Source organism: Lissotriton vulgaris, chromosome 3_1, assembly GCF_964263255.1.
Source record: "Lissotriton vulgaris chromosome 3_1, aLisVul1.2, whole genome shotgun sequence".
In the NCBI taxonomy this organism is placed as follows: domain Eukaryota; kingdom Metazoa; phylum Chordata; class Amphibia; order Caudata; family Salamandridae; genus Lissotriton; species Lissotriton vulgaris.
The window spans coordinates 1,538,365,616-1,538,385,702 of NC_141689.1; the positions used below are offsets into that span (position 1 = coordinate 1,538,365,616).

The 20,087-nt window shown below is 47.4% G+C and overlaps 1 protein-coding gene across 1 annotated transcript in view; it reads right to left on the minus strand.

The window, feature by feature from the left end:
• Positions 1-20,087, minus strand: part of GSTCD (glutathione S-transferase C-terminal domain containing) — a 991,325-nt gene that overhangs the window by 273,034 nt on the left and 698,204 nt on the right. The window lies entirely within an intron of this gene.

Below are 20,087 nucleotides of genomic sequence, written 5' to 3' on the forward strand. Positions count from 1 at the left end.
CGTCCAAACCACTGGCATCCCCCAAGTCACCTGTCCAGTCCGGGTCATACTGGCACTCGCGAGCCAGAGGGTCCTCGGACCCCTCCCAACCTTCACCGTACTCCTCATCCTCTCCGTATTCGGAGTCAATGATGAAGACCGGCTCCTCGGGGTTCATGGGCCCCATCGGCGCCGGGACCGGCGTCGAGCGACGCCCGTCCGGCGCCGCGTCCGGCGTCGGAGAAGGTAAGGGGACGGCGCCGCCCGGAGCCGGCGCCGGAACCCCACCGCCGGCCGGAACCGGCAGTGGAGAACCGGCGCCGCGCGGGGGCGGAGCCGCGGGCAACCCCGATGGAGTCGGCGCCGGGTTGGATGGGCGCCCACCCGGTGTCGACCCTGAAGGCCCTAGCGGCGCCGCCGGGATCGGCGCATCTGGCGGCGTCGAGGCAGGGTCAGCAGAACCGCTAGGGCCCCCGGACGGGTTCACTGGGCCCGCAGGCGCCGTGGAACCCGCCGGAGGAGACAGGGCCCTCATGGCCATGAGGAACGCCTCAATCTCCTCAGGCGTCGCACCGTGCCCAGGGACCTGAGGGTATGGGGCAGGCCGCGCCGGCGACTCTCGCGGAGCCGCGGGGTTGGGGTCACCCGAACCCCCGGCCGCATCGCGCGAGCGTCGGGGGGAGTCGGGGGTACGATGACGACGCCCCGACTTCTTGTGTTTCTTACCTGACGAGGATGACGAGTGGTGTCGGCTTCCGGAACGTTCGTCGCGGCCCCGCGACCGCTCCCTCGAACGCTCTCTCGACCTCCGGCCGGACCGGGACCGCTCCCGGTCCCGACGTGGGGCCAACACCCGGAGCTCCAGCAGCTTGCGGGACCGCTCCCTTCTAGCTTTGCCGGTGAGGGCCCGGCAGTCGACGCAGGAGTCCACGTCGTGGTCGGGGCCCAGACACCGGAGGCAGAGGCGGTGATGGTCTGTGACCGACATCGTGCGTTCACAGTCATCACAGTGCTTGAACCCAGGCATCCTAACAGGCACAAAGTGAGAATAAATCGAAAAAACTTGGTCAAAGACCGGAGTACTGCTCTTCAGATCTGCGTCCACTGGCACGGAAAAAAGAAGAACTGACGTCAGCGCGCGGAGGCGGCGTCTATGTACTCCAGCGACGTCATCACGGCGCACGACGCCGACGACGGACGCGGAGCCGCAGGGGACGCCTGCAGACGACGCCTACCGACGCGCAGGGGTACTGCTACGCAAAAGTTTCCGGATCCAGACTGACGCCTGGGGATATTCTAAGGTAAGGAATCTAACACTAACGTGTTTCTTTCAGATATTCAGATTGGCGGCTATGGGCATCCTAGGATACCACACTGTTAAATCTGGACTGACAGATCCATTGAGCCACATGTAACACTTAATGCACACTTGAAATGGAGAGATGCAGAGACAATTCTTTTGGATCCCTTGTCTGGTTGCTGAATGACCCTGCTTTTGTCCTGCCAGACTTCTGTCTTTTGGTTTTTGTGGATACAGGGCCTGCCTTAAACTGGATTTTATTGTTTGATGTGGGATGGCACTTGTAATTTCCTGTGGACACTCCCACACACACTCCCAGAGCCTAAGCTTAGTGTGACTGAAGACTTTCACTATCTTGAAAATGCCCTGACACATGGTATTTTGGGGCTGTTTGCAGTTAGGCAAACAGGAACTACTGAAAAAGTGGGTAGGGTTGACCCCGGGAAATTTTTCTGCACTGAAACAATGTAACGAGGAGTCACCCCCACCCACCACCTGAACCAGACTTGCATAAATGTGGCACCTCTAGGCACACTCTAAAGAACACTTTTTGGGCTTTTAGAAGATCAGAAGAGGATTGGTCCTCCTGTCTGTGACTTGAGAGGAGCCACAGCGATTGCACAACGACAGGAGCCATACCTGATAGCGCCAGAGCCCAGTGAGCGCACGGAGAGATACACAAAGCCGACCAGCCAACACCGCCAAATTCCCGCCACCAGTCAAATTCAACAGCCCTCAGCGTCGCGGGACGCGAGCGGGACGCCCGGGGCTAAGCCCGGGCAAAGGGCGGGCCCTCTGTGGCCCTCCGAGGACCACAGAGGACGGGACGGGCCACCCCGCTGACATCCATCAACGCAGAACACTCCCCAAGTAAGTCTCCTACGCACACTGTCCCTATTGGAGATTGTATCGTTACTCTATTGCAATGTCTACAAGGGGCAGCCGCAGTAAGACCGCTGCAGGAGCTGGGAAAGTCACCGGGCCAATTGATAACTTCATCTTTAAGGCCAATGAAGCTATAGATCATGGCATCTCATTATTGGAGCGCAGAGTGTCCCTGGAACTGGCCCAAGCCAAACGCTCCTCCTTGGGTCTCCTTGCCACAGCAAATACACCCATCAAACACAACTCTGCTGATAGCGCCGCTATTATTAATGCGAACGCAGAGATCCACACCATGCCTAACACCGTGGATCTATCAGTAACACAACTTCTCTCTGACTCCTTACGGAGTCTGGAGAAATCACCTAACTTAGATGTTACTGATAATTTTAACACAGAACTGGATCGCGTTACAAACTCTATCCCTGCAATGCGTCTCCCTGAGAATTCGGATATTATACCCATTGTAGAGTCTCAAGAACTTCTTACCTCACTAACTGAGACCACACGTGATCATGCTATTGACCCAATTTTGTTTACAGACCTCAACCCCATGGCTACAAATTTTTCCCCTCCACAAGCCTTAGCTACAACACACATACTTGTGGATTCAACCCCCAACTCAAGAGCAATGCGAGGGCTAAGGGAAGGAGCGGTACAGAAGCAGAAACCGCCCCAAGGCCCAAATATTTCCACATCCAATAGAAGCCCTCTCCCTCAAAGAAAGCAGGGGAAAAACCCACCTAATAACCAAAAAAAGGCTTGTAAAAAATCTAACGCAGGATCAAGTAATAAAGGAGACCCATCCCCTAAGGAGGGGTCATATAAAGACTGCCCCTCAACAAATCAACTTATAACAAAGGTTGGGGAAATTATATCTGCCCATCTTGCTACCATCGAAAAGAGACTAGGGAATATGGAAAAACAACTGAATGAATTAAGCGCCCTAGTTAAAAGCCCATTAACCAAAGATACCCCAGTCTTAGTGGCAGCAAAACCACACATTCAACCTCCTTCGGGACAAGCCGTGAAAAAACCAGCCCCAGCCCCAGCCCCTAGTACCACACATAAGCAAAATTTACCCCCAAAGGGAGTCACGAATAAACCAAACACACCCACATCCACCCCAAATACAATCACACAGGGAAAACAACCTAACGCCACACAATCAAAGGGGGATACCACTAGCATTTCTAAGGACAGGAATAAAGGCAATCAAAGAAGATTCCATGCTAACTTGCCACCCGGATCTAGTCCCTATGTAGTGGTAATGACGGGTGTCCCTGAGATACCGGACAACACCGAAGAGTCACCCTGGTCTCTATTAAATAAAGTCAGCTTCTGGTTGAATAACAACAGACCCTTACCCTCATATTGTAGGAGTAAAATCCTAACAGTTAGAAGAGTACCATGGGTGGGTCGAGAAATACAGAAAACACATGGTGACTGTGTGATTGTTAACTTCGATGACCCGCGCACTGTAGAACATATCTGCTCATGGAGAAGCGAGGGGTATAGCGCAGGCATAGAAACAAAACATCTCTCCTTTTTTTATCCATCTAGGAGATTCAACCAGCACCATAATGCCTTTGAGAGAAACTGGTGTCACACGGGGCAAGAAGTTGAGGGAAACAACTGGGGTGAGTGGGAGTCAGATAATAACTATAGACATCCCTATAGGAACATACCAAGCAGAGATGCTTACTGGGGTATACCAGTTTATAACAGATTCAGCAGTCTCGATATGGTTGATTGACTTCCCCCATCTTTTCCGGGGCTGCTGAATATTGAACTGGAGGAAACAAAACAGGGCTGCCCCGCTGAGTTGGTTAAAAACATAGAGATGGTCGATAAAGAAACATTAGGTACCCAACTGGTCCAAAATCACCCGACACTGCCACTAGTAAGGGAAGATAAACTAATGGATATCAATGTAGGATGTAAAACAACTATCCTTCCAGACCCACATATTCATAAAAACCCTGATAGTGTACTAATGATTGTTAGCTGGAACGTAGCGGGACTCCAACAACGGGTTCTGGACCAGGAATGGTTAAAATTCATATCTAACAAAGATATTATAATGTTCCAAGAGACATGGGCCACTTCAGAAATAACCATAGAGGGTTTTGAATGCTACAGCATCTGTGCTCAAAAGCCAGCTTTTGGTCGCCCCATGGGAGGCTTGCTGATTGGGTTCAGAATAACTCTAGGGGGGGCTATCAGGCCAATACCAACTAAGAGCCCAAATATTCAAATCATCAAGTTTACTTGTAGATCATCGGTACATCTGATCAACTTTTATAATAACGACTTTCACTCGACCCCCAATAAAAACTATATAGAGCTATTCGAGAACATAACAAGGATATCTGAATCAACCAACAACTGCGCAAGCAACGGGATCATCTTAGCTGGAGACTTCAATGCTAAATTATCAAGAACTAAAGCAAGTACTAACCAACTAGATATGGCCACCAAACGCGGGAAAGAATTGGAAAACTTCATAAATACCCACACCCTATCAAATATAATGGACACATTTACACACAGTGATACTGCTTACATTCCAACGTTCAGAGGGAGAGATTTTTCCAGCACAGTAGACTACATCTTCACTTCTGTGGAACTACTAGACAAAGTCATCCAAGCTGGAGTGGTAGAAACAGCCTTTGGCGACCATAACGCACTTGAACTCAGTATAAGAATGGGCCCGACCCAAATACCCACCCGCACTCTGGGAGCAAGAGATATCACGACATCAACAGACAACCTTAGGCTAAAGTGGAAAGGGGTGAACTGTGAACCCATTATGGATATAATTACAAATAATCATCAACTAACAGTTGCTTCCTGCCTACTTACGGATGGGAATTACCACAGGATAATTGAAGACTTCGAAAACTTGTGCCATGTGATTAAAACTCTTCTGACAGTTCCCCACAGGAAAAATAACGACGAACCCAGATGGTTCGACAGTTGTTGCACAGCGGCAAATAAGGCACTTCGCAAGGCATTAAACTCCAAACCGAGAGACCTTGCTGACGTACGGATCGCCAGGCATGCCTATAAAACAGCCATAGGGATAAGGAAGGCTGCCATGATAGAGGATCAGTGGAAAGATCTATCAGTTTCTGCTACTACAGGAAATAGTGCAACTTTCTGGCCCGCTGTAAGGAAGATGCGGGACATGGGTAAACAGCTCTCACCAATCAGCTGCACCATTTCAAGTCAGAATTGGGAGCAACATTTTTCCAATATATATGCTAACCCTGCTGCTCCTGTAGAAAACCAAAATTTTGACAAGCTGAGCTCACTTGACATAACCCTGGGGGAGGTCCTCTTGGCCATTAATCAAAGCCTGGGGAACAAGGCACCTGGGCCGGACGGCTTCCCAATTGATTTAATCAAACACAGACCAGAATTTTGGGGGCCTATTCTGGCTAATGTTTTCAATAGCGTACCGCTGGGTACCATCCCTGCTACCTGGTCCACAAGCACAATAGTGCCTATTTACAAAAAAGGTGAAAGATCTGACCCTGCAAATTACAGGCCCATCTCACTCTTAGACAATACCCTGAAAATCTTGGGCCGGGTGTTGTACAACAGAGTGAATGATTGGGCCGAAGAAACAGGGGTGCTAGGCAGGTGTCAGATGGGCTTTAGAAGTAGGGTTGGGACAATAGAACAATGCCTAAATCTCAATCTTATAATAGGCAAATACACCATAGCCAAGGCTGCTCCTATTTATCTAGCCTTCATGGACTTGTCGTCCGCATTCGACCTTGTGAATAGGTCGAAATTGTGGGCGACACTTCTCTCCTATGGCCTTGATGAACCCCTGGTACACTTTCTAGCCTATCTACATGCGGACACTAAAGCTCGGGTACGAATCGGAATGGATGGCGAAACCTCGGGGGCAATTAAGGTAGAAAGAGGCGTCCGACAGGGGTGCGTTTTAGCACCCCTGTTATTCATCATTTACATAAACGGTCTGAGTGACTCCCTGAAAGAGACGACAACGGATGTCCCGAAAATCCAAGGGAATCCGCTACCCGCACTCCTCTACGCAGACGATGCGGTGATCATGGGCTTAACACCGAATGCTCTTCGTGCCCTTGTCAAGAGCTTCTCCCTTTTTATGGGGAAACTGGACCTGAAGGTGAACTTTAAAAAATCATTTGTTATGACATGCGGGCCAGGGGCTAAACAACTGAACTCCATCTCAATTGGATCAGAGAAGCTATATTCCACCAAATCATTTCCTTATTTAGGCATGGTCTTTGCTGCGAACGGCCTGTGGAGTGGGCATCTCGCCCACGCCACAGGCAAGTTCTCAAAGGCCATAAATTCCATCCTTGCCTTGCCACGACCAAAAAGGTCAGAAACAACCGGGGCAATTATGAAGATTTACAAATTGCAATGTGTTCCGGTTGCAACCTATGGAGCAGAAATTTGGGGGATAGTGAGCCCATCTAGCCTGCAGACAGAAGAGAACCGGTTGTGTAGAAAAGTTTTAGGAGCTCCGATTTCCTCCTCTGGTTACATCTGTCACGCCGAGCTCAATCTGCCCTACATAACCGACTTCATTTCCACGCGACCCGCAACATTTTGGTTGTCGATTTGGGCTAATGAACGTGCCACCTTAACACAGGACATTGTATCTGAATGCCTAAACTGTGACAAGGGTATGAGCATCCCGTGGCTCCGGGCAACAAAGGAAAGCCTGGACAGTATTGTGAAAATCAATCTTTTTAACGACCCTGCCCAGATTAAGAACTCAGATAAGAAGGTCATACAAACCGAACTTTATGCCCTCTTTAGGGAAAAGAGGTTGGAGATAGAACTACAAAAACAAACTGTTAAATCTTATGTGATTAATATAAACAATGATCTATCCCCACAACGAATACCTTTATACCTCAGACTCCCTTTGACCAACTGGGAGAGGTCGCTGTTATTTCGCCTAAGAGCTGGATCTACAAAATACTCACTCTGCTTTCCCATGGGCCACAGTACTTCGAACTTTGGGCACGAATTAAGCCCCTGCCCCTGTGATGGTCGCAGTAGACAAAATGAACTGCATTTCTTTTTTCATTGTAAATTTTTTATGAAATATATCAAATGGTTCTTAGCTCCATATTTTAAAAAACAAAGGCCAGTTTCCCTAACTCAATCTTATCTTATGCTTTTAAACTTAGACAATGTAGATCTGATTTTTCGTGCAACCTCATTTCTGAAAGTTATTTTTTATGCACGGAAATCTATGGAACCTCCCTGAAATGCCCATGCACTCAAGAAGAATGTCTCCTATGCAACAGCACTTTGGTTACCTGTAATGTATATTGGAATGCACTTTAATAACCTGATCTTGACTATTTACATCATCATTGCTGCTCTCTTTTCTTTTAACTATTTTTATAGCAACTGTGTAAAACTATTTTTAAAAATGTGTTTTTATGTCTGTGTGACTTTTATGGATTTTTTGCAATCCGAATAAAGTTTTCTTTGAATTGAATTGAGAGGAGCCCTTGTAGGAGAGTAGGATCTGATTTTTATGTTTACCCCCACTTTTTGCTGGTGTTTTACTGTTTTTGGCTTTAGACTGGCTGGGGCCCTGCTATCCAGGACCCCAGCCTAGCTGCTTCCTCTCTAAATTGACTTCAAGTACTTTAGGTACACTCCAGTTTGGTTACTGGGGTACCCTTATGAGTCCCTAGTATATGGTCCCTTAGGTACCAAGGGCATAGGTACCCCAGAGGCCTACCAGGGGATGAAGCATGTATTATGCCACCACTGGGAAGCCTTCGATAATGACACCACAGGTCTGCTACTGTTGCCTGTATAAGAAGATGTGCGCACCCCTTACTCAGATATAGGTTCCCCCGCCGCAGCCACATCTCTCCCCACCTGAAAGACCTTCACTGGCTCCCCGTCAACAAGAGGATCACGTTCAGACTCCTCACCCACGCACACAAGGCTCTCCACGACATGGGCCCGAAGTACCTCAACAGCCACCTCACATTCTACACACCTGCCCGCCAGCTCCGATCCGCCAGCCTCGCCCTCGTCCCACGAGTTCGGAAATCCACCGTCGGAGGAAGATCCTTCTCCTACCTGGCAGCCAAGACATGGAACTCCCTCCCCACTCACCTACGGCTGACCCAGGACCATCTCTCCTTCAGGAATCAACTCAAGACCTGGCTGTTCGAACAATAGCGACCCCCCCTCCCCCTCTGCGCCTTGAGACCCTCACGGGTGAGTAGCGCGCAATATAAATTTTGATGATTGATTGATTGATATATCTACCTTATATCACTACACATATAACCCTATCAGTCACCCCTATGGCAGGCCTTATTAAGCCCGAAGGCAGGGTTTTGGGTTTTGTGTGAGAGGGTGCCCATGCATGAGCAGGGCACCTCTACAGCCTTCGAAATCTATTCTCTGGGGCTGTTCTGTGATGCAGCCAGACCATATACTCTTAAGGGTATTATAACCTTGGGGTAAATGCTTACTTTGGAATGGCTGCACAGAAACATGTCATGTTTGGGGTCAAACAGTTTGGAATCCTAGTTCTAGCGGCGGGTGTAGAATTCCACCCTTCTAGAGGGAGAGACATGTATACCGGGTACCAGTTTAAATAAGCCCTGGCATCACAAAATGGATGCTGCAGCCACAGACACGAGTCTGGCCTCCTGCTGCTGGACAAAACTCCGGCAGAGGAGGCCTGGACAATAGGTTTCCTGTCACAGAGAAGCGTCACCACCTCCCAGACAGGCTTTTGTGTATTGGGGATGGGTGGGTGCACTCCAAGAGTGCTTTGAAGTAGTCTGCCCTGGGGGCATATTTGGTGTCCCTGTGCATAGCCCAGTTCAAACCGGTTGCAGGGGCTACCAGCCCCTGCTCTGGCGTGAAACTGGACAAAGGGAATGGGTGTAGCCACCCCGCTTTCCAAACCCTCCCATAGGTGGGTCCCCAGAGCATGTCCAACCCCTTCCTTGGGTATAAGACAGGAACCCCTGACTACAGGACCTTAGATTACATCTGGACGAAACTCTGATACTGAGTCCTGGAACTTTGACGATCTATACGACGCTGGATGACTGAAGAATCTCCCTTGGAGTAAAGGAGTTAATCCCCTGCTTGGCAGGCACCAACGACGCATCTGACCGGTCTGCATCTCCAAAGCTCCAGACGGACTCCGAAGTAATTGCAGCCCAGGAGGTGGATTTCCAGCCCTCTCCGAGGCCGACCTGAGTCCCCAGCAAAGCTGAGACCCGCAGTCCTTGTGAGTACCGTGGAGCCGGAACCCCTGGACACCGTGCACATTTGCAAGTGCATCAGCTTCTCAACGTCCCTTGAGGCTGTGCTTTGGTTTCTTGTAGCCCAAACTCCGAGCACCTTTTTCACCGAAGATTGCTGGTCTACACTCCTCGAGTGTTCCGTGAGCCGGCCCTTTGTGTTTCTCCTCGAGGTACCTCTGCGATCCCTGGTCCGTTGACTGGTGGGTCCCTGAGAAGGCAAGTTTGACTTTCCTTGGGCTTCCCTGGTTGCTTCAGACGTGCCCTAACTCTCCACCACTTGGTGAGTCCCCCGGACCTTGCTGGTCCGACCGAAGCATCTTTTCTCTTCCTGCATGGGTTGCTGTTGCCAAGGCTTGTTGGGTCCAGTCGGGCACCGACACCCCAGCACTCGACATCCTTCGTGGGACAGTTCGAATCCAACTCCTGGTCGTCGTCGACGCCTCTTGGTCCTCGTGGCTGCAGAGTCAATCTTCACCTCTTCACAACTGAATCATTCTTATACCACTTTCTTAACCCCTTCCCTGCTCATGACGAGCTCAGCTTGTCATGCAGTACACTGGTCGTGTGCTCATGACAAGCTGAGCTCGTCATGAACAATGGGAATCAAGAGAGGTCAGCATCCAGGAGGATTAGCTGTAGCATTCAAGGTGTTAATATATGGTTTGGTGCGCCCATAAGGCTCAACGTATATTGTGCTATTTACTGAAGTTCTATTGCATTGAAATTGTGTACTTTTCTCTGTAATCTCATAAAGGGATTACTAAAGAGTGTTTAGAAATAAATACATATAAATACATATATTTTATATATATACCTTGTGTGGTTCTCTTTTCATTTAGAGATTCAAGAGGCTATAATCTGGTAAACCAAGCTGCTTTACATTCTTCAAGAATTAGCCTGAAGGCTGCTCTCCATAGCTACCACTAGGATAGCTTTCAATAAAGGTTGCCTTTAAACCTATCAACCACAAGGGTTGTTTGGAATGGTGCAAGGTGCCCACTAGAATAATGGACAGCATATGACAGGCCAACTTCTCACAGCCCTGAAGAACTGAACTTGCTTGTTCTTCGACCCAATACAAAAAAGTGGTCTCCACGGGTCACATGGCTGACCTCCTGTGTGGCTACAGGAAGGTAACAAGTTGCAAGAGGGATTTTCCTGGAAGTATGCAGGGTTTCAGTGGCAACTGGACTTGGACTAGACCCCGCTGTTTGCCTCTGTCTGTGAGAGTCTCTAAATGCCTCCCCTGAGAGCTCTGATGCATTAGAAATGTTTACTCCTATGGTTGATTGGGACATAAATGACTAAGTAAGAAGGTAAATTCTTTAAACAGGACGAACCTGGTAGATGTATCTGGCCACGTGCCATCGTGGTCAGCCAGAAAATATACTTTGGTCCCAGTCTCTCACGACCATTGGCGCTTTGTGCTTTTTGGCATTATTTTCCTATAAATATTTAAAATGTCACATTTCTGGTTGCTCTTATTGGATTTTTGTCATTTTGTTTATTACATTTTACTTTATTTTTCGAATTTGGTCTGGGATATTAATTGTTTTGCATTTTGACTTTATTACTGTTTTGCTACTCCATTAATACTTTACACATTGCCCTTAGTTAGGCCTGTGTGATCTACGATATAGCTACCAGGGTGTTGAGCCAGGTAATTTAGTGACTTGGAGGATTCACCCTGACAAGATTGTGATTATTCCTTAACCCGTTCTGTGCTCTGTCGGCCATCGACCGACGGGAGCACTCCCTCCCTGGTGCTGCAAACGGCCAACGGCCGTTGCAGCCCCGCCCACTCTTTAGAACGCCTGCACCACGGCGGAATTGCTGCCGCGCTTAAAGCGTTAAAGTGGACAATCACCCACTGCTAATAATAATCTAGTTTCTTACAGCACATCATTAAAGGATTTTCTGCTACAACCCTGACTCTCCAGTTTACTCTCTATATGCATGGAGGCGGTGGCTGTAAAGGAACAACAGACAACATATGCTAAAAACATGTGCAGCGCCTGTTATTTCCCATTACACAAACAGCCATGCGCTGCGGAAGCTGGAATGACATTAAAAATATGCAGTTGTGGCAATTTCTCTGGTATAAATGACATACTCTGATGCACCTGTGGATTTTTTTCTTATTTTTCCTATCGGTATCATTATGAACTGTACCTAACTGTTTTTATCCTTTTAAAATCTTAATAAACATATCGAACTCAAAAAAAAAAAATATGCAGTTCCAAAAAACTCACTGAGCAGATGCAGCTCTGTGGCTCTCCCATGCCTCCCTCCCTGGAGCACAAGCTGTATAGTTAATCAGCCCTTAGAATGCAACATACACAGACGGCAGAATGACTTCTAGGCGCTTACATGCAATATGGTGGCACTAATGACTGGTGATAAGCTCTGGAACACTTCCCGAAGGACCACCAAGAAGAGTGAATAACCTGATTGTAGAAGGCGTCTGCTCAACACCCAACTGTTCAGGGAATTATACACTTCTGTTGTATAAGCAGGATTGTTGTTGCACCGTCTCAGGAAGTTTGACAGCTCCTTGAGTCTCGCACTAGCCGATTACTAAAGAATCCCTGAGATACATAAATTACAGACTTGGGAGGAGAATAAGAGGTTCGGCGCTCTGGACACTGTACACAAATATTAAACCATATATAGTTATCGAATGCGGTGCTTAAAAGAGAAGTGATGTAATCCCTGCATCCCTTAACCAGGGGCGGCCTTAGGCATGTGCAAGCTGTGCACCTGCACAGGGCCACCAAACCCCAGGGGCCACCACGTCAATATATATCCTTAATATAATAATCCTCTGAGGATGGATACATATTTGCCTGGCAGGGATTGGGAGGCCTCCGGCTCTGTTCCACATCCAAACACCCTGACCCCCCCTCTTCACTGGCCTCCTCGCTCCGCCCTGCCCGGACCCCCTCTTCCGGCCCCCTACCTAGGTTCCCTGCCCAGGGCCACCATGAGCCTAGAGCCGCCCCTGCCTTAACAGAGACGTAAGATAACTGAAACAAGTCTCCTAGCACTCCAGTGCTAAGAGACTTGTGTCAGTTATCCCTGCGATACATGTTGGTATGGTCAGGGCTTTAAGTGGGATGAAAAAACAGTCGGGTTTAGCATAGTGCGCTCCCTGACTGGTATTTTCCTGTTTCTGCCAGTGCATCCACATATATAATACAAGTAACATTACACCTACATCAAGCTAGGACTATTTGCTTTATCACTGGTTGTTAGTTGCCTAAGATAAATAAGCAACAACTACGGCTTTGTTGTATACAATATTGAAAATCATTCAGTTCTGAAATGATGGCCTGTGAATACACTATAACGAGTCTCTTTAAGGTTACATCAAAGGCAGTGAAGGGTGGGATCGCTGCAGAGTTAAGGTTTGTATTTTACCCTGAGGGTGAGGGCAAACATTGAGAGAACGATTGTGACTGCTTTTTAGAACTGCCGAGCCTGAGAACCGGCAGGACCCGGCCCATTTAAAGCCCTGGGGATGGTGGCCTCAAAAGGAGGTTAACATAAAAGAATATTCACCTGCTTCACCATGCAGCAGCCTAGAAGGTAACTTCCATCTCGATGCCAGTGCTGAAAGAAATTAGATTTCTCTGACAATGTCACTGATGCTAACAGCATCTGGATACGTGTGTCCCCGTTGAGGGGGGATTCAGATCAGTGTAAAACTCATTGCACGGTGGTTCACCACTATTCGCTCCCATGCCTTTGTACAGACACCGGGTCAATAGGCAACCAGAAAATAATAAAGACAAAAAAATCGACCTTATATGGTAGTTGTTCCAAGAAAGGTAATGCTGAGAACGTCTGAGCAATTTAGTGTCTGAAACGAGGTCCCATGGGCATTCACCTACCTACAGCTCTGCCTCAATGGACAGCTATGCCCACATGGGCCCTGGCAGGAAGTTCTTCTATCTGAGCTACCAGGAAAATACTGGCAGTGTTTCAGAGACACTACCACATGCTTAGATTGTGGTTTTGATTTTGAAACCAATAAGAAAGTAGAGAAGCTGAGTAGGACGCATTTGCAACTAGAAATGCAGCAGAGCAGTAGAAAGATTGGCTTCCATGAGGCAATGGAGAATCACAAAACTGCTGTTGCGGCCCACTAAAAGACACGTGCAATGGCTGTCTTAGGGCCTGACAGAACACGGCTACAGTACACTGGTGGCTGCAACAAGTGATGGGCATTGTTCTGACTTGATTAGTAGAATGCCCTGGCTAAAATATGGCTTACAGTGGAGGATGTAACACTTGACGCAACTAGTAACCAGAAATCTAGATCATGATGTTATGTGTGTATGCTGGTAAGTGGATATACAGATTTTTCAAATAGCATAATTTTCAATATTATTATTTTTTTTAAAGTGTAAGGGGCAAGTAGAGGTAGAGGGTGACTTTAGAGTTTAGGGGTGGGCAGGAGTAAAGGGGGGTAAAGGTGTATTTAAGGTTTAAGGGGTGGGTAGAGGTAAAGGGAGGTAAGTGTACTTTAGGGCCTAGGAGTGGATACAGCTAAAGGGAGGTAAGGGTATTTTCAGGTTTAAGAAAAGAAAATACATCAGATCTCGACTGTTATAAGGTTATTACAGTCAAGTTCTGACATCACAATGCCTGCTGCCAGAGCCAGCAGCCGAGGTGAAAGGCAGGTCAGGTCACGGAGCATACTTAAAGCTGCTGTTTAAAGCAAAAATGAAACATTGCTGTTCTGTCTTCTACTCTATTAAAAGCGTACAATGACAAGCAGCGAGAATGTTTTTTTTGCCCTCCAAGATGGAGATAAGCTAGAATCTTTCTGCATGTTTCTACATGTTCCGAGCTACTGCAGTTTTTTTGGTTTTAAACGACTTGTATTGCACTGTTTCTCATATCTTTTTGCAACAAAATTTGCACTAGAGGTTTTACTGTTATATTTCATGTTTACAAACATGCTTACTCTTTCAAATGAAAGAGCTAACTACCAAGGTTTTAAGTGGCTTGTGGGAAAGATGATGGTGTGACCATGCATTACATGGGATAAAGTACCTTCAGGCGTCACCTCAGGGCTCCATAACCTTATAATGTACGGCAGGGGGTACTATAATTATATATATATATATATATATATATATATATATATATATATATATATATATATATATACTCTGATTTCATTAAAAAAAGTGAAAGTGACATTTTAGATTTTTTTTGTTTTCAGTGAAAAAAACAAAGGTTAAAGTAACGTTATAGTTAGGTGAAAATGTCAGGCATAACGTCATGTTTTAAATGCAACAAACCTTTAATTTACCAGTTATAGTTTACTGAGCAAACTATAATTTACACCCCCACCATTCCCTCTTATGACCTCCCATATCATCTCACTCATGACATGTTCAACTCTGCTTTTGAATTTGCAGTCTTGAGGGACATTTCTATTTTTTTAACCTTAATTTCTCTAAAACAGTGAAAAAGATTTACACCAGAGGTCGAAAAGCACGCTTTATTTTGGAGAGATCTTGTTTTCTGCCAAATTTGGCGTAATTCTGTTCAGCTGTTTTCTCTGTATCACTGTTTAAAAATTCCTATGGCAATTGCATTGCGATATTGCACTTTGTTAGCCCCAGTTTTTCTCGCCCTCCATTTGACGCATCACTGCAAATCTATCCAGGAAATTGTGGAGGTGGATATCCGTTTTTAATATGAAATGTTGTGGAGATTCTTCAAAAGGCCCCAAAGTTATTAGCAAAACAACAAAAATATACCTTCTTTGGAAAGTCTGACCTAACTATAACAACACATTGGCGACTGCCACAGTGTTTCATATATGAGGGGGGTAAAACCCTAGTCAAGCAGCAACCAGAAATCCTGACTGGTAGCTTGGCACAATGCAGTCAGGCTTAACTTAGAGGCAATGTGTAATGTATTTATGCAGCACTTAAAACAGTAATAAAGTGAAAACATTACAAAAGAAAAAATTAGAAAAATAGAGTACATTTTAATAAATTATTTGAGACCAAACCGATAAAAATCCAATCAATAGACCTGGAGATATGCAATTTTAAAGATTCAAGTGAAAACAGAACTTAGAAGCACAAAGCACCAATTGTGGTTAATCTGGTCTCACCGGGCTACGTCTCAAATTCAGCCCGACTGAGTGGCGTCACTAGGGTTGGTGTCACCCGGTGCGTGTAACTCATGGGGTCACCCCCTCACAACTTACCGGATGGACCAACTCACCCTCAACCTGCACCATGTCCCCTCTGCCTGCACCATGTCTCCCTCTGTCCACACCATCTCCCCTCCGCCTGCACCATTTCACCCCCTGCCTGCACCATCTTTCCCTCAGCCTACACCATCTCACCTCTGCCTGCACCATCTCCCCTCTGCCTGCCCCATCGCCCCTCTAGTTGCACCATCTCTCCCTGTGTCCACACCATCTCCCCTCCGCCTGCACCATCTCTCCCTCTGCCTGCACCATCTCTCCCTCTGCCTGCACCATCTCTCTCTCTGCCTGCACCATCTCCCCTCTGCCTGCACCATCTCCCCCTCAGCCTGCACCATCTCACCCTCTGCCTGCATCATTTCCCTCTCTGCCTGCACCATCTCCCTCTCTGCCTGCACCATCTCCCTCTCTGCCTGCACCATCTCCCCCTCTGCCTGCACCATCTCCCCTCCGCCTGCACCATCTCTCCCTCTGTCTGCACAATCTCCCCATCCGCTGCACCATCTCACCCTCTGCCTGGACCATCTCTCTCTCTGCCTGCACCATCTCACCCTCTGCCTGCACCATCTCCCCTCTGCCTGCACCATTTCTCCCTCTGCCTCCACCATCTCCCGTCCGCCTGCACCATCTCACCCTCTGCCTGCACCATCTCACCCTCTGCCTACACCATCCCTCCCCCTCCGCCTGCACCCCCTCCCCTACCTGCTGCTCTTTTAACCCTTTCCTCGTCGCCTTCTCCACCTCCCCATGGTTTCTCCCTCACAGTTCTCGGTTTTTCTCAAAGTGACTGAAATAAACCCATGAAATAATGTACTTTGAATTCATGCGTGCGCTGATGAGGATACGTTTAAATAGACACAGAGCAGAGTCGAGGCTGCAGACCTGTATTACATACACAGCACATAACCAGATGGTGTCACCCCAAGTGAGGGTGTCACCCGGTGCGGTCCGCACCCCCGCACCCCCATAGTGACGCCATTGGGCCGGCTGCAATGGAGGGCTGGCTGGATACAGGGACAAGTTAGGCCTACTGAACAAAGTACCCTAAACCCAATGCGAGACCCCTCGTTGACGATTTAACGAGCAGTGGCAGTTCTAAAGAAACTGAGGCCTGTGATGCCAGGTCCTGTGGTGGAGATGCGTCATGCAGCAGCATGTCAAAACCAGTAACATAGGTGCTTATTTTGTAAGGCCCACGATGTGGATTCGCAGAGACAATAAGAACCCACCTCCTCTGCCCCAACCTTCTATACTTGAGACTAGTTGGAATGCAAGCAGAGAGATTAGGACCTGAGAAGAGGGTCTTGCTTCTTGGAGGTTGAACCTTTGTAAGGACAGCTGTTGGCCATTAATATAGAAGAGACAAGTGTGAGCTATCTTACTTGTTTTGATCTTACCCTAATCCCTAAAGAGTTCCCTTGGAATGCAGAGACCGAGTTCTACCTGCAGTGAGCTGTTGGTTGTTTTCTCTATGGTTCTGTACTAATAGAGCTTGGAGTACTTGAATAAGTTCTCCTTCATAGAGCATGGAGTACTTCAGTAAGTTCTCTTTTCCACAAACATATAGTCACTTCTGTGAACATGTACACAACATTTTAGAATCCTTTGTCAAACGTTTGCACCCTAAACACAATGATATACGTATACTGAGTACTTAAAAACAATTTGCTGTTAGTAAGACTCTCTTAGTACTCTGTTCCCTCACACTGTTTGAGTCATGCTGTTGTCTGTTCCTTGCCGATGCTTTCCTAGGAAGTTGTTGAGTTGTTATTCAGTTCCTTGTAAGAGTTTTATACGTGCCCTTTAAAATAAATGGTACCTAATTGTAGCATGGTCCATGTTTCTCTTTTACTGAAAGTCTTATTTTCCTACTTTTACAGGTCCAGAAGTGGGAGAGCTGAAGACTGGGAGACTGTGGTGGCAAGGACCTTAGCAACAGTTGTAAATGAAAGTTCTTCCTTGCAGGTACATTTTCGAAACAGGCAAAAGTTACCGCAACTTTTCCAGAGGAACGATCACGAGGCACACATGGGGTCATCGCTGGACGCGGTTTAAACAGTACTGCGCCCAATATGGCCACCACGTTTTGCCAAAGCCTCATAGAGTTTGGGAATCTCATGAGACTTTGGCAAATACATAGATGAAATCAACAACGTAGGCATGAGGCTCCAAGGAACGTGTGTGGCCCCTCCGGTACACCCCAAGAAATTATAAGAGCACCTTATTCAGTACAGAATGGCACACATCGAAGCTCAGGGGGCTGAGATCATTAAAGGGCGGTAGGCTGAGTGGGACTGAGATCAAGGAGAGAGGTTATGTTATATTGATCTTGTAAGGCGCACAGCTACCCAAAATGGGTTTCCCAGCGCCAGCCTGAAGGAACAGAAAACTAGAAATTACTGATTGAATAGCCACGTCTTTAGGCATTTATGAAGTTCACATAAATTGTTTTGTTCCTGTGTGACATGGGGAGGGAGTTCCAAAGGGTTGGGCCCAAACAGGCAAATGAGCGAATACCCATTCGTGAGAGTTTAACCCTGTGAACTAAAAATTTCCCCTGAGTAGTGGAGCGTAACAGACGTGGAGGCTGATAAGGATGATCCAGATCTTGCAGATATTGTGGGGCAGTTCCAGACTTGATCTTAAACATTTAAGTCAGGGCTTTGAATTTAAAGCGGTTACCGACCTTTAGCCAATGAAGCTCTTGTAGGGAGCCAAAGATAGATGTAGTTTGGGGATATGAAAAAGTAAACTGGCAGCAGAATTCTGCACTACCTGCAGTTTCCCTGACACTTCCTTGTTGGCCCCGAAAATAGAGGATGTTACCGTAGTCCAATCTTGAAGTCACAAGTTGGACTACGGTCCTTTGGGTGGAGCAGTGTAGGATCCAGATGATTTTTTAAAACCATTTCAAATGGTAAAGCAGGTGGCTGCCACCTTCACTGCTTGCTGTCTCATTGATAATTGATCATCAATAATAAATCCCAAATTGCGGACTTGGTGAGTGGGCTGGGGTATGGCACCCATTTCATCGGGCCAGTGCGGAGGGCCCCAAAAATTCTTATTTTTCCCCAAATCAGGACCTCAGTCTTCTCGCCATTAAGATTGAGTAAATTGGCTTGTATCCAAGATGCAATTTTCCTCAAGCCGGTCTGAAGAACTGGTGGTCCTAACATCTGCTCAGCCGAGAGGGAGAAGATGATTTGGGTGTCATCCCCTTAGGAAAAGAGGGACAACCTGGCCTCCTCAGCAATTGTCGCTAAAGGTCTAATGTAAACATTGAAAAGTAATGGGCTGAGGATAGAACCCTGGGGTACCCTGTAAGGAGAGGAATAGATTTTAGAACTGGCTGTAGAAGAAAATACTTGAAAAGTCCGATTAAAGAGAAAGGACGTGAGCCATGCAAGAGCTGGGCCAGAAATGCCAAGGGACTGTAGGAACTGTATCAGCACACTGTGCGACACTGTGTTGAATGCCCCGAGGAACTGGAAGCAAGGGCAGGGGACCACTGCCATGACATAGTAGTACCAATATAGCCATTGACGGGGCTTGCAATGCAAAGTCCTGCGCCGGGGCTGCGTCGCACAGCTGTGGTTCCGAGGAGCTGCAATACAAGGTTCCGTGCGGTGATGCAGCGCGCAGTGGCGGTTCCAATGCAGAGGTTCTAGAAGATGCATCGCACTGCGTCACTTCTACCCAAGAAACTACAGCTGGGCTGACAGAGCGCCTTCAGGCCTACTTCAAAGAGTCCAGGACTAGGTTGACAACATTTGGGGAGCAAAGCTCACAACAGACAGAGTCCAAAGGTGGTTGTAGCCTTTCCTGTTCCAGAGGCTCTGAAAAGTAGGCCTGCCAACTAGCACTTGGAGTCACTCTGGTGGTCCTGGGTTCAAGATACAGGTCTAGTCCTTTTCACTCAGGTAGCAGGGCCGAAGAGTAGCAGTACTTCTTGCAGCAGAGGAGTCCTTCTGAGATTTCCACAGGTCCAGTGGTGTATTAAAGAGTTGGGTCTGAGGGTCAAATTTTCATACTTGGAGCCAGCTTTGAAGCAGGAGAAAGTTTTGGAGGTTTCCACCCCATAGGTGTTTGGAATTTTCTGCCTCACTGCCCTGGCTCCAGCTTGTTGGGGTCGCAAACAAAATATTTGAGTGCGCTGAGGCAGAGCCTTTGTGATATGTAGGTGTGGTAGGTGACAGCTCTTCCCCCCTATCAAGCCAGAGATGGCCCATCCTGCTAACATCTATTCCTCATTGTCTTGCTGTCTGGGAGTAATATACCAATACCAACTGCAAGCTACACCTAGGACTGTGACCCAGGATATAGGCTGTAGGCTCCAAATGGTTGCCAACTTTCTAAAAGTGGCATTTTTAGAACAATGTAA